Here is a 16,361-nt window from a genome sequence, read left to right on the forward strand (position 1 = left end):
CAGCAAGATGCTAAAATTGCCATTTTTGTATAAATGAGTTGGTCAGTTTAGAGGCGTGTCCAGCTACAAGAACTGGTGAAAAAATAACGTATTACATCCCAGAGAACTGAGTTAACCACATACGTCTAGACATGCATGAGAATTTTGTAATGAATAAAAAATTTCTGAGCTCCAGATTGCAGGGGCAGATGTGGGTCAAACACCGAAACCTCATCCCCCAAACACCCCTCCTTGCCTTGTAGGCGCCTATGGCCGAAGACATAAACGTTAAAACAAATTTTGTGGAACAGCTGGGAGATTGCGAATCGGGGAGTCAGTCAACACTAACAGCCCTCGAGCATTTAGGGAGGCAAACAATGGGCCCTGTGGGGTGGAATTGACATTTGAAAATTGTTTCAAGCTGGGGATGAGCGATCCTCAGTGATCAGTAAAGTTGTTCATCCAGTTCGGAAAGCTTTGAGAGAGTTCGTGAGTGTGTTTTCCGTGGGACTGGAATTTTTAATATTCCGCTTTTCTCGGGTACTGCTGTGGTTTAATGAGCGCGCGCGTGCTCCGTAGCAACAGACCTCGTATCAGAGTGTGGAGCCATTAGCTAGGTTGATAATAAATTCAGTTGGGAGCAACATACTAACGAACTGCTAAACAAGTTTGTGTTTGCAATGCGAATGATGTCAGACATAGGAGATATAAATATTAAAAAACTGGTATATTTTGCTTATTTTCACTCCATTATGTCATATGGTATCATATTTTGGGGTAACTCTACAAGCAGAGAAAAAATTTTTAGAGTACAGAGGCGTATAATAAGAGTAATGAATAGTGTAAATCCAAGAACATCATGTCGAAACCTGTTCAAAGAATTAGGCATATTAACCGCAGCTTCTCAGCATATTTATTCCTTAATGAAGTTTGTTGTAAATAATACATCTCTTTTTCTAACTAACTGCTTAGTACACAGTATCAATACTAGGAATAAGAACAATATACATAAAGATTTAAAATCACTTACTCTTGCCCAGAAAGGAGTCCAGTATTCAGCAACGAATATTTTCAATAAGCTACCAGTAACCGTTAAGAGTTTAGTTTCAGACAAGGCACAATTTAAACATAATTTACAAGAATTTTTGGTGGCCAACTCCTTCTATTCCATCCAAGAGTTTCTCAACAAGTGCAGTAGGCCATTTTAATGAAAATTTATTATACTTTAATTTTTGACAATACTTGGTTGTAACAGCCAAGTAACTACCTGCTGTGTGAATGATGGATGTATGGAAAGCAGATGTAAGCCTTAAGTCTGTAAATAGTGGAAGTTTAATTTTAAATCTTGTACATAATCTGACTGTTCTTAACTGAGGATCACTGAAGTGAATAATTTACTTTAATTTTTGACAGTACTTGGTTGTAATAGCCAAGAAACTAGCAAATGTCTGAATGATGGATTTAATGAAAGCAAATGTAAGTACTAAACCTGTAAATATTAGAAGTTTAAATTTAATTCATGTACATAATTTTACTGTTTATTGACTGAGGATCAATAAAATTAACGAAACTCAAGTTTTTCTAATTACATTTTTGTAATGTGTTTGTCTGACATGTTCCACATCCAGGAGGATTTCCTCTTTTGTGGGTCTATGGAATGAATAATTAATCTAACCTAATCTGATCTAGGTCGAGGTGGGGTTTGATAAACATAGCGTACTCGGCGTTGTGTAATTGGAGCCAACAAATTAAGTTTTCGTGGAAACTTTGACTTTTTGTTTCTTTCTGTATCATTTTTTTTTCCTTTTGACTTTGAAATGTAATCCTGCTTTGTTTTGAAGGAGCTTATTGGTGGCAGTTGTTAGAAACCAGATGAGTGCGATGCAGTGACTGATTATGGTGTAGATTGTCCAGTCTAATGCTCAGTATCTGGGAGTCGGTCTGAAAACAACTAGGTTGGTGCATGACATTTGTTAGTGGTGTAAAAGCAGTGACAATTTTAACGCTGTCTCCGCAGTTTTAGAGAGTATAGCGACCGTTATTCAGAGTCATTTAATACTTTAATAGTGCAGATGTTTAATGTGGGTCCGCCAGTTAACGGTTCCACGTAAATGTGCGGAGCAATATGTTGTGCAATTTGGATCGCGCGCAGCGCATTGCTAATGGGTTCTGGACGAGACTGGGAGTGGCGCCGGGTGCTTATAATTGAAGTGCGGCTCTTCACAGAGATCCAGCGTGGGCCGTAATTATCGTATGAGGGCGAAACTTGGTGTGTATTCTAATGCGCTAATGCGGAGCCGATTTACGCTGGGAAAAAATTAGTTCCACTTTTGGCCAGTGGGTGCAAATCTGGTGCTGTGAATGCAAGAAAGACGTATAGAAATGTTTACATGTGCAACGGGTTAGGAACTGGACGTGAGCAGAAAAGATCAAACAAGTGATAAAGGCATAATCTTGATTTTATTATTAACTGTCACTTACGCAATTTGTTCAATAAGAGCACCGGAGACGCCTACTAGAAGCCGTACAGTGCCAGATCTGCACCTGGTGGCCAAAATTATATGTGATTTTTTTCTCCACCGTAAATTGATTGCGCATTAACGAATTAGCGTATCTGCCAAGTTTCGCTCCAGTGATAATTACGGCTCACTCTGGACGTTCGTGGGTAGCTGCATGTTAATTATAACCGTCCGTTACTTCACACAATGCTACGTCATCTTTGAGGACGAGCCGAAAGATATGTTTTAGCCCCCTCAACATACTATACTGGAAATATATTCTCATTTCTTAATTATTGTTAATTTCCGAACGCAAGTGTAGTTCCTTATTTCATGTATCTCGGTCGCGATAGCTCCTGTTGATGCAGTATATGCCAATTTTTTACGTAAATAACATGTTTCCTCGTTGAAACTTCCAGACAGATTAAAAGTGTGTTGAACGGCGAAGCGGATCCTCTGCATCTTACTGGCAAAGACCTCACAGTCCCACTCAAACCGTTAGTCTGCCAATATTAGAAGTATCTGAACACCTACAATGAAGTGATAAAAAAAAATGGTTCAAATGGCTCTGAGCACTATGGGACTTAACTTCTGAGGTCATCAGTCCCCTAGAACTTAGAACTACTTAAACCTAACTAACCTAAGGACATCACACACATCCATGCCCGAGGCAGGATTCGAACCTGCGACCCTTAGCGGTCGCGCGGTTCCAGACTGAAGCGCCTAGAACTGCTCGGCCACCACGGCCGGCCGTGGCAAATGTCATAGGATAGCGATGTACACATATACAGATGGCGGTAGGATCGCGTACATGAGGTATAAAAGGGCAGTGCATTGGCTGATATGTCATTTGTATTCAGGTGATTCATGTGAAAAGGTTTCTGACGTGGTTACGGCCGCGTGACGGGACTTTGAACGCGGAATGGTAGTTGGAACTAGACACTTGGAACATTTAGTTTCTGAAACCGTTAGGGAGTTCAGTATGCCGAGATCTACAATATCAAGATTGTGCCGAGAACAGTAACCGACACCACCGATAACACAGTGGTCGATGGCCTTCACTTAACTACGGAGAGCAGCAACGTTTGCTTAGAGTGGTCAGTGCTAACAGACAAGCAACAATGCATGAAATAAGCACAGAATTCAATATAGACGTACAACGAACGTGTCCGTTCAGACAGTGCAGCGAAATGTGGCGTTAATGGGCTATGTCTGCAGATGACTGCTGCGAATGCTTTTGCTAGTTGTACAACATTGCCTGCAGCAACTCTCCGGGGATTGTGGCCATATCAGTTGGACCCTAGACTACGGGAAAATTAAAGCCTGGTCAGACGAGTCCCGATTTCATTGGTGAGAGCTGGTGGTAGTGTTCAAGTGCAGCGCAGAGACCATGAAGCCATGGACCCAAGTTGTCAACAAGGCACTGTGCAAGCTGGTGGTGGCTCCATAATAGTGTGAGCTTAGTCTACATGGAACGGACTGGCTCCAACAGAACCAGACATTGACTTGAAGTCACTACGTTTGGCTACCTGGAGACCATTTGCAGCCATTCATGAACTTCATGTTCCAAAACAATGATGGAATTTTTTATGGATAACAATGTGCCATGCCACCGGGCCTCAACTGTTCACAACTGGTTTGTAGATCATTCTGTACCATTCGAGCAAATGACTGGCCATCCAGATCATCTGACATGAATCCTATCAAACATTTATGAGACATAATCAAGAGATCAGTTTGTGCACAAAATCCTGCACCAGCAACAGTCACGCATTTATGGGGGCTATAAAGGCAGCACGGCCCAGTATTTCTGCAGGGGACTTCCAACGACTTGTTGAGTCCAGGCCAAGTTGAGTAGCCGTACTACGCCAGGCAAAAGGAGGTCCGACATGATACCGGGAGGTATCCCATGACTTTTGTCACCTCAGTGTGTTAGTGGACATTAATAGGAGACATGTCCACCCTTCACCTTTGTGATGCCTTGAACTCTACTGGGGATAGTTTGAAATATTTGTCTGTATATCTATGAGGAATGGTAACCCATTCTTCCTTAGAGCCAAAACCAGGGAAAATTGGGATGCTGGGGTCTGGAGCAAAGTCGACTCATCCCAAAAGGTGTTCCGTTGGCCCCAGGTTAGGACTCAGGGTAGACCTGTCCATTTTAGGAATGCTATTATTCACAGTGCATCATATGTTGAACTTGCTGAGCTCCCAACAGAAGTAAAGGACATTAGTCTGTCAAATGGATTATACATTTATCTCAGTAACTTAAAACTAATAATAGCCAATTGAAGACTACAGGTCCAACACACAGGTCAGTTAAAAGGACTGGAAGTCCTACACTCTTTCATCTTTCTTGGAGCAACCATCTGCCATGTGGAAAGTTGTGAAAATGATACAAGCAGATGGATCATACTAGGGCGAGTGGCTATGAAAAAGCTCACCAAGATGTGGCAGAATAGACTGTTACGAAACTTCCTGGCTGATTAAAACTGTGTGCCGGACTGAGACTCAAACTCGGGACCTTGTCTTTTGCGGGCAAGTGCTTGGGTAGCTCAGATGGTAGAGCACTTGCCTGCGAAAGGCAAAGGTCCCGAGTTTGAGTCTCAGTCCGGCACACAGTTTTAATGTGCCAGGAAGTTTCATATCAGAGCACACTCCACTGCAGAGTGAAAATCTCATTCAGAAAACATACCCCAGGCTGTGGATAAGCCATGTCTCTGCAATATCCTTTCTTTCAGGAGTGCTAGTTCTGCAAGGTTTGCAGGAGAGCTTCTGTAAAGTTTGGAAGGTAGGAGATGAGGTACTGGCAGAACTAAAGCTGTGAGGACGGGTCATGAGTCGTGCTTGGGTAGCTCAGATGGTTGAGCACTTGCCAGCGAAAGGCAAATGTCCTGAGTTCGAGTCTTGGTCCAGCACACAGTTTTAATCTGCCAGGAAGTTTCATATCAGTGCACATTCTGCTGCAGAGTGAAAATTTCATTCTAGAATAGACTGTTAACAACCAGTACAAACATCAAGCTTGTTGAGACACTAAAGTTTTCTGTCTTCTTTTGCGGTTGCTAAATATGGATCCTTAAGGTCAGAGACAAGCTGGTGCAGTATGCAGCATATAAAATGGACCAAAAGGGCAATGTATCCATTACTGAACAACTCAGTATTTCCAGGCTTTGTGTTTGTCTGTTCTCTGTGCATTCACTAATGGTGTACAAGAAGAACAACTTTTGCTGAGACCCTGCATAAGCTTAAATTTCTATATTTTCCCATTATGGTCGTTTCATAGGACGATGTGGATGGATGTAATAAAGTCACTGACTATTTCGTAATGTACATCCTAAAATTTTAAAAGTCAGTATCTTGTGATAAACATCATCTGTCTTGTACATCTGTCATAATAGTAAATAGCATGATCACACTGTTTCTCTCTCTCTCTCTTTTATTAATCTAATCTCAAAACAATTTGGACTGACGGGTTTTTACTCTCTCAACCTGTGCAGGTTCGTATTGTTTGCTGCTTACCGTTTTTGCCAGCCAGTGTCTCCCATGAAACTTTGTCTTGGAGTGTGTCCATAGACACTTTTAGCATCTGCCTATTTCTCTCTCCCAAGAACAATGTGCTGGGCTTTATCTGATAGGAAGTACTGGCTCCAACCATAAACTGGCCTTTTAAATTTGATAAATTTATATTTTGTACAGTAGGCATAGTACTGTATTTAATACCTTCTGGAAGTTAAGGAACACAACGTCATACTGGCTGCTGTTATTACTGCCTTCTTGATATCATGGACAGAAATAGAATTACTTATCAAATAATTATTTTATTTTATTTTTTATTATTTTTTATTTATTTTTTGCTGAAACTATTTCTGTTGTGAATCAGCACCTTTAATTCACTGGGAATGTGGATCAGTATTTATATCAGTATTCATCTTGCTCTTTTGTGTCCTGGAGAGTGGTCAAGTTATGAAGAGTGGTGGATTTTTTTGTGCTAGTGTTATATTTGATGAACTGTTGTTGTTTTCTAGTTGTAGCTGATTCTTGACAGTAAATTTCATGAGGCAAGAAGTATTGTGAAACTACTGTAATTATGCTTTATTAACAGGAATCACCATCAACTGTCATGAATTGTAGCGTTGGATAGAGGGGCCCATTACGCAGCAACTCGCTCTCCATTTTAATGTTTAATGTTCAACAATAGCATTAGGGAATCAGCTATATTAACCAGAACCACTTCCTTTTTATAGGGTGCAGGAGGTTCAGTCCAACAATTGTACCTCTGCTTGCTCCCTGTCACAGATCATAGAATTAGAAAGTCATAGGAACACTACCATTAAACTCTAGAAACATGGGAAAAGTTTGCCTGGAATTATGAGCTATTGTACTCATTCATATATGCTGATGTGGGTGCAAATATGTTGAAAATCACATGATGTGATGTTTCTCATGTGCCAACAGGCAGGTGGTGGAGGTGTTCTCAATATGTGTCATAATTCGATCTGATTTATGCTTGTAGCAAGACAGTGCACCATCCTATCATTTGTGAATGTTATAGGAATGGTTTGATGAACTCTCCATGGATTTCACTGGTCTCCTTTCTGTTCTTGGCTGCATGGTATGAACAAAGAGGAACTTACCTCTCTGATCCATAGGTCACTTACTTTGAATGGCAGAACTTATTCCTCACATGTTGTAATATACCTTTATGAAGTCATGAAAGAAAAACTACATAGATAGTACCTGCTAAGTAGCAGCAAAATCTGAGGTTCTTTCATACAACAAAAGTGAAGAAACACTTGCCAAAAACATTATAGGATTTATGAGTAAGTGAATGAGCTGACTGTTTGTTGACTGAGAAGAGAGCCATCCCAAAAACTTCATCATAGAAGACACAACATCACTTTAAGAGATGAAAAGTAACAGTAAAATACTATTAACAGATGACAAATTCCTGAATGTCAGAAGGTGTAGACAGGTAATCAAAGGATGTACTGAAACCAGAAATATTGAGACTAATCATAAAACATGGAGAGAAGAAATAAATCCTGGAGAACATTCCAAAGGGATAAAAAGATAACATCAGCAGAATAAAAATGAAAAGGACGGACTGCATGAAAATAAATGTAGAGGAGTGAATGTAAATGCAAGGTATGGAGGGGGACTGCATAGGGGAGGTGAAGAAAGGTGAGTAAGAACAGGCAATCAGTATAAGGTGAGCCCAGATAAGTCACAAGAACCAAGCACACACTCTAAAGTACTTCCCACTCAAAAAAATTTTGAGGAGATACTCACGTTGCAAAGGTTGTTATGATATTAACTACAGGCCTCAGATATAAATTATGATGTCATATTAATGTGCATGGCCTGCTAATTGTGTTGGACTATTCTAGCTGACTTTCATCAGTCATAATTGTGAGGTAGTACTGAATAAGCACTGCTTTGCCTACAGCAGATGACAATGCTTGAAGATATAATTTCAGTTCTAATATCACTATGAAATGAAACGTCGAATGTCCCATCAGTCTGTCACCCTTTACCGTTTTGTATTAGGAGTTCACAATTTAACACTGTTTTAAATTTCATAAGTTAGAACAGACTATTGAAGCAGATTTGATTAATTCAGAACCAGCTGAATGATATATACATTTATCTAATGTATTTCCATTTTCAAAATATCCACGGGTGTGCTGCCGGTCTATAGTGTCCAACGGGCACAATATTTCGGCGATCATACATGTCGCCATCATAAGGTGAACTGACGGACTGAGCTCCTGTGAACGTGCCGGCACGGAGATCCGTACGCTATGGCTGCTCAGAGGGAGCTGGGTTCGGTCGCGGCGGCGGCAGATTTAAATACCCTCCGCCCGCGGCGCGCTCCCTCCGCCGTCCGCGCCCCGCGCCACGGTCGCGCGGTGGAACAGATTGCGACGGCGTCTGAGGTGACGTCGGTGTGATGGCTCTGTCCGCCGTGGTCGTCACAACTATACGTTTGCTCGGTTTACTCTTGATTAACCCGATCGCTGGTTCCCAAGCCTTGCTAAGATTATAGCCACAGTCACGGTTTATGAGGTCGTCATTGGTGCGAATTTCGATGGCCTCTCTAACAACGCTGTCCCAGTATCTCGACGTCTGTACCAGAATCCTCGTGCGGTCATACTCCATGGCGTGATTTTCTGACAAACAATGTTCAGCGACCGCCGACTTGCTCGGATACATCAGACGAGTGTGCCTCTGGTGTTCACGGCATCGATCCTCGACGGTACGCATCGTCTGACCAATATACGACTTGCCACATTGACACGGAATCTGGTACACGCCGGCCTTCATCAAACCGAGGTCATCTTTGGCGCTCCCCACCAGTGCACGAGTTTTATTTGGAGGACAAAACACAGTTCCGACCCGGTGTTCCTTCAGAATGCGGGCGATTTTCCCCGAGAGTGCGCCTGTGTATGGAATAAATGCAGTGCCTACCTCCTCCCTCGTGATCTCATCCATCTCAACAGGTTGTGCTGCAGTGGTTGGGCGGAGAGCACGTTGAATCTGCCACTCTGAGTACCAATTTTTTCGAAATACAGTTCTCAGGTGTTCCAATTCCTGGGGTAGACTCTCTGCGTCAGAGATAGTGCGCGCCCTATGTACTAGAGTTTTAAGTACCCCATTCCTCTGTGAAGGGTGGTGGCAGCTGTCTGAGTGCAAATACAGATCAGTGTGCGTAGTCTTCCGATACACCCCATGACCTAGGGTGCCGTCAGCCCTTCTCTTGACCAAGACCTCAAGGAAAGGTAATTTACCCTCCGTTTCAGTCTCCATAGTGAATTTGATGTTGGGGTGTATGGAGTTTAGATGTGTACGGAAGTCAAGGAATTTATCCATACCATGTGGCCAGATAACGAACGTGTCGTCCACGTAACGGAAAAAGCAAGTAGGTTTCAATACGGATGACGACAGGGCTTCCTCCTCGAAGTTCTCCATGTACAAATTCGCTACCACCGGTGAGAGTGGGCTACCCATGGCGACTCCCTCCGTTTGTTCGTAGTATTCTGCATTAAAAAGAAAATACGTGGAGGTCAAGACATGCCTAAAAAGTTCAGTGGTCTTCTCGTCAAACTTCTGACTAATCAATTCTAGTGGCTCTCTCAGGGGTACCCTCGTAAACAAGGAAACGACGTCGAAACTCACCATGATATCTGACTCATCCAACCTGAAGCTATCAAGGCGTTTAACAAAATACACGGAATTACAGATGTGATGAGGGCATTTACCCACATAAGGACTTAATATTCCCGTCAGGTATTTGGCCAACAAAACTGTAGGTGCCCTGATGTTGCTGACAATGGGGCGTAATGGTACCCCCTCTTTGTGAACCTTCAGGAGTCCATATAGTCTAGGCGGTACCGGACCTTGGGGTAACAATTTCTTAGCGTCACCCTCCGGTAAATCTGCGTCCTTGAGAAGCGCCCTCGTCTTGTTCTCCACCTTCTTTGTAGGGTCAACGCTGATCTTCCGGTAGGAAACGTCATTTAGCAGGCTCTGCATCTTATCAGTGTAGTCCTTATGGGAGACAACAACTGTAGCATTGCCTACCTCGGTTTGAGGAAGGCCGGCGTGTACCAGATTCCGTGTCAATGTGGCAAGCCGTATATTGGTCAGACGATGCGTACCGTCGAGGATCGATGCCGTGAACACCAGAGGCACACTCGACTGATGTATCCGAGCAAGTCGACGGTCGCTGAACATTGTTTGTCGGAAAATCACGCCATGGAGTATGACCGCACGAGGATTCTGGTACAGACGTCGAGATACTGGGACAGCGTTGTTAGAGAGGCCATCGAAATTCGCACCAATGACGACCACATAAACCGTGACTGTGGCTATAATCTTAGCAAGGCTTGGGAACCAGCGATCGGGCTAATCAAGAGTAAATCGAGCAAACGTACAGTTGTGACGACCACGGCGGACAGAGCCATCACACCGACGTCATCTCAGACGCCGTCGCAATCTGTTCCACCGCGCGACCGTGGCGCGGGGCGCGGACGGCGGAGGGAGCGCGCCGCGGGCGGAGGGTATTTAAATCTGCCGCCGCCGCGACCGAACCCAGTTCCCTCTGAGCAGCCATAACGTACGGATCTCCGTGCCGGCACGTTCACAGGAGCTCAGTCCGTCAGCTCACCTGATGATGGCGACATGTATGATCGCCGAAATATTGTGCCCGTTGGACACTATAGACCGGCAGCACACCCGTGGATATTTTGATTATCAAATACGCCGGGAGAAACTCAAGAGTCATATTTACATTTTAGTGAACCTTAGCTGTGGTCACTGACAGTGTCTGGTGAAGTGCAATGTTATACACAAAGCCAGTTTGAATTTTAATTGTGCAAGAATGTTTTATCATTACTATTAGGTCAACAAGGGAAGGAGAAGTGGTGGTGCAAAGTTAATGATCACTGTACTTCATTCCAATGGCCTGTGTTCAATCACAAACATCTCCACTAGGTCTCATGGAGTGAGGGCAGGTAACACAACTAATGGTGGTTCATCAGTTTCATGGAAATGTTAAGTTTTGCGTACCCATTGGTACCATTCTAGAATAATTGTAATTCCACTGTTAAATGCAATGGAAAGAGCAGATAGATGGAAAGAGCACATTAAATTCTCTACAAGGAGGAGAAGACTTGTCTGATGATGTGATAGAAGGAGAAATGGGGTTTGTTGTAGAAGACAAATGGATCTAATGTTAGATTTTTACGATCTTTGGAAGAATTGCTGTCAAATGAGGTGGAGGGGATGGGTAACATCCCATCAGAATTTTGAAAATCCCTGGTTGAGGTAGCAACTAAATGACTATTGACACTGATCTGTAGAATCTATGAGACTGGAATATACCATCAGACTTTTAGAAGAATATCATCCACATAGTCCTGAAGATAGGAGGGGAAGATAAGTGTGAGAACTATTGCACAGTCAGTGCAACAGTTCATGTTCCCAAGTTGCTGACAAGAATAATGTACAAAAGAATGGAAAAGAAAAGTGAGGATCTATTACATGATGGTCAGTTTGGCTTTAGGAAATGTAAAGACACCAGGGAGGCAGTTGATTTTGCACTTGATAATGGAAGCAAGACTTAAGAAAAATCAAGGCACATTGGTAGGGTTTGTTGATGTAGAAAAATGGTGTGAAAATGTCAGCAATTCAAGATAATTCAAAATTCTGGAAAAAATAAATGTAAGTTATAGGGAAAGAAGTGTAATATATGGTACATACAAGAACCAGTAGGGAAAAAACCAATGAAAAAGCCAGAATGAAGTGCTCAGATTAAAAAGGGTGTAAGACAGGGATGCAGTCTTCTGTCCATATAGTTGATTCTATACATCAATGAAGCAATGATGGAAATAAAAGATGGGCTCAGCAGTGGGATTAAAATTCAGTGTTTAATGACATCAATGGTGAGATTTGCTGATGTCATTGGTATCCTCAGTGAAAGCGAGGAAGAATTGGAGAACCTGTTGAATGAAATTGACAACCTATTGAGCACGCACTATTGTTTGAGAATACATCAAAAAAAAAGGGGGAAGTAGTGAGAAGTGGCAGAAATGAGATTAGTGATATACTTAACATCAAAGTAAGGGATCGTGAATTGAAAGAATTGTGCTGCCTTGTCAACAAAATAACATATGACAAATGAAGCAAGAAGAATATAAAAAATATTTAAGTGCAGGCAGAGAGTAACTTTCTGTCTCACCTCTGTTACTATTTTACTCCATCTTAGCTCATCTGCTGTTTCTATTTCTTACTTCTTTATCCTACTTTCAATCCTCCCCCTTCTCCCTGCACTCTCCCTTTCCTAATATTTCTCTAAGCAGCTCTCTAACCTGCATATTTCACTACACCACAATCCTTTATAGGCCCATCCTGTTCTGCTCCTCTCTCCATACCCTTTCCATGTCGTCACCACTCACAACAGCTGAGACTGCTACCTATTTCAATTTGGGCATTTGGGAAGCAACACTGGGAGAAAAAATTTGCTTTGTGTGCGTGTGTGTGTGTGTGTGTGTGTGTCCAGTTACCTTGACAGATGGAGGAAGCAAACATACTCGGAATATACTGAGACATTTTGAATGGAAATTTAATTGCTTGTGTGTTTCAGGAGTATCAAGTAACAGGAAAAGTAGCAACAGAATTGCATAAATGTACATGTGAAAGCTACTATATTTATTTAAAATTATATTCTTTTCAAGAGAATTGTAAATGTAGCCAGTACTGGCTAGATAAATTTGTAGTAGTTCATTATTTCTTTAAAAATATGTGTTTTCTTTATCTTTGTAGGATTATTCCAATAAGTTAATGCTGAACATCTGCTAAAAGAACTGATGGTCTACAAGAATCATATCAACCAAGAAGTTATGAAGTTTATTTTCAGACTTGTATTCAACAGGTAAATTTTCTTTAAAATAACGTGACCAGTATTCTGTACCTATGAAATGTAACTTTATATCTGCATATTTGTATATTTCCTGCATCATTATCAGTATACTTTCAGTTCTTCATTATTGCTTTGTGATACACCTTCTTATTCAAACTAGTTTATACTCACAAGCCTAATCATCAGGACTATCCTTCTAATGTGAGTATGAGCATGATTGTGTCACATGGAATGCAGGAAATCAGCTATGAAACATATGTAGGGTCACAAACATCCGATTCATGCAACTTGGTGTTCAGAGACCTGCAAAAAGTTCTCCTTGAAAAAAATCAGTAAAGACGGCTGGGAATGAGAACCACCAAAATAGATGCACACTGCTAATACCTATTGAAAGTGAACACCATTATTAATATGATATTATGCAATAAATTACAGACTACCATCAAATGACATATGCAATAATATATGTTATGCTAGCCACGTGATGGTTCATTCTAATTAAAAACATCTTGCAGGACAGTATAAGGCTGAACTTCCTTCAGTTTACGTGAATGAAATTCAGCTCTGTATGGCTTTACAAGATATGTTTAACTAATATGAACAGTCATGTGGCTGTTGTAATGTATGTTATTGCACAGTTATTGTATGATTTGATAATGAGCTTAGGCTTGAAGAAAGTCATCAAGTAATAAAGAAAATTAATATTGGAACTTCAACAGTTCTCTGCAGTTTATTGGATAATTTGATTGACCATACAGCTGCTGATGTCATGCCTTCCATAATGCTGGGAACTAGTTGACACTGTTGATGACAAGGTACTGGGAATCTGTAATTCATATGAGACAATGAATTATCTAGGTGATTATATGCATGTCTTCCCTAGGTGAATAATTGATTGATAACTTGTCTGATCCAAACTATACTCAAGGAGAAAAAATAATTGTTTTACTTTCAAACACTTGAAAATTGCATCATTTCAGATTCTATCAGAGTGGATGGATTTTAGAAAAATGAGTTCTTAAGTCATGGTTCATTACAACTTGAAACAAATAAGTTTGTACTTTGACCTGCACATGGGTACAATAACATACAGGAGAAGTCAGTATGCGATGAGAATGATAGGATAACGTGTTGCAAATAATATTATGGCTATGATCCCATTGCCTTTCCTAGGGCTGAACTGACATAAAATTCTCAAGTTTCCAGTTGGTTAAGTTCTTCAGAATGCTTCAGAATGGTTTTTCATTTAGATAAAGGATACTCATCAGAGTTTTGTACCATTTCAGTGAATTTACATGACTGGAAACTAAGTACTTTTTGTTAATGTTACAAATTTATTAATAGGGTAAATTAAATTTTTCTGCAGTAACCCTTGTTGTCTAAACCAGATGCAGATGTGCATACTGATGGTAATAAAAAGTGGCTTAGAAAGCTTCAGTTTTTTTCTTTTTTAAATGGCTCACACACTAACTAGATACTGCTTAAGTTTATACTGTAGATAGGAAAGTAATATAATAGTGGAGAGTCATAGGTTCTCACAATATTTAACAATAGTAATTAAATATATATTAACCATATATAGCACACAGAAGACTAATACCATAATGAAACAATCCAACTCTCTCACATTAGTTATTTATCAACTATAGGATACAGACTTTATTACTGGATAGAGGTGTAATAATCACCATGGTTGTTGAGGCCTTATCCCACCTTGGCTGGAGATGATGAATGCCCTGGAAGAAGAACTGCTTGGGTTGAGTATGGAACCAACCTGTCACAACTTGCTGCTCTTCTTCATCTGACCCACAGTGGTGCCCTCAGAGGTGTTTCTTGAGTGGCCCAAAAACATGGAAATCACAGGAACTCAAGGACTATACACAGGGTGGTCTAGCACTTCCCACTTCGACAATTCCAAAATAGCCTGTGTTTGTTTGGCAACATGAGGCAATGGAAAATCCAGATGCTATTTAATAATATTACAAAAAACAATATTGTGATCATAAGATGGTTTTATTTTTTGTACTAGCTGCTTTTCAATGTTATAATTTTCTTTATGAACAATATAACATACAAAATTTAGGAGCATAGAAGAGGAAATGCTTGTTCCCCACTTTCAATTTTCCTGTGTCCACTTCACAAACAATTTTGTGGCATTTGTAGTTGATAGTCATTTACCATATATGACAATGGTAGGAGTCAAAGACTCTTTGTCTATACAGTATGTCGATGCTTGGTAATCATCTTTTCCTTATTTATGATTAGGCGGATGATGGGAAACCACTCTGTGATATGTGGTATACAGATTTTTATTTCATTTTCTTGTTCATCTACAGGCATCCCCTAATTAAAATGTAAGTATCATCTGCAAATTTAATACCTTTTTGGTATCAGGTGGCAGATTATAAATCATATATACGTAGTAGGAATAATGGTCGGTTTAGGATTGTATCTTCAAAGGCACATAGTATTAACAGTGTGTACTTTTTTTTGTTACAGGTACATACTGGGTTGCTCTTGATACTTGACTTCTGTGTTTGTTATTGGTGCAGTAACCCATTGGTGTGCTAGTACCCTTAGATCAGGATGTTCCAGTTTTAAGGATACAAGCTTGCACTTTATTACATAAAATGTCTTTTTGAGGTAGAGATGGGAAAAATGTGACTGATTAAAACTGATACCAGTAAATTTAATTCTGAAAAACTCATATTTTTCAGTATTTGTTTGGTCACAGTTATAAAAGATGTTTTTGTTTTCTACTACAAGGGGCATTCAAAAAGAAATGAGCTGGAGGCATAATTACAGAAACCAGCACCTGTATGTTAGAAGTATTGACCCTGGCTGTTGAGACACTTGTACCACTGTGACACAAGGTGGTGAATGGCTGTCTCATAAAATTCCCAGGGTTGTGATGTTAACACTTACAGCTGGACATCATCATCTGAGGTGAGTTGTTTGCCCCTCAGAGCCTTTAAGGGGACCAAAAATGGCGTAATCACAGGGAGAGAAGTCTGGACTGTATGGAGGGTGGCCGAGAACCTCCCGTTTGAATTTCTGCAGGAGTGCCATGACAGTGTTGGCCATATGGGGCTTTGCATTCTTGTGGAGCAGAATGACTCCACGGGTGAGATTGCCTGGTCATTTTCATTTGATCGCTTGGCAAAGGGCAGTCAAGCTTTGTGAGTAATGCTGGGCATTCATTGTTGTCCTGTGCTGCAGAAAGTGAATCAGAAGGGGGCCATCTTGGTCAAAGAAGAACATCAGCATAGAGGCAAATGATTCACCTCAGACGACAATGTCCAGCTTTATGTGTGGAAATGGTTAACATCGCAGCCCCATGAATTTTATGAGACAGCCATTCACTGCCTTGTGTCACTGTGGGACAAGTGTCTCAACACCCAGGGTCAATACTTTTAACATACAGGTACCGGTTTCTGTAATTATGCCTCTGGCTCGTTTCTGTT

At 41.0% G+C, this 16,361-nt stretch overlaps 1 protein-coding gene across 6 annotated transcripts in view; it reads left to right on the plus strand.

Moving 5' to 3' along the window:
- Window positions 1-16,361, plus strand: part of LOC126481181 (Na(+)/H(+) exchanger beta-like) — a 1,115,178-nt gene that overhangs the window by 909,727 nt on the left and 189,090 nt on the right. For 5 of the 6 annotated variants that reach the window (XM_050104755.1, XM_050104758.1, XM_050104760.1 and 2 more), the window contains one exon: window positions 12,801-12,909. The gene's annotated coding sequence lies outside the window, so the exon portion shown is untranslated. Of the gene's footprint in view, window positions 1-12,800; window positions 12,910-15,430; window positions 15,541-16,361 lie in introns of those variants that run through there. The other variant, XM_050104759.1, reaches the window with a different exon arrangement.

The sequence above is a fragment of the Schistocerca serialis genome, chromosome 5 (genome assembly GCF_023864345.2).
Source record: "Schistocerca serialis cubense isolate TAMUIC-IGC-003099 chromosome 5, iqSchSeri2.2, whole genome shotgun sequence".
NCBI classification, from domain to species: domain Eukaryota; kingdom Metazoa; phylum Arthropoda; class Insecta; order Orthoptera; family Acrididae; genus Schistocerca; species Schistocerca serialis.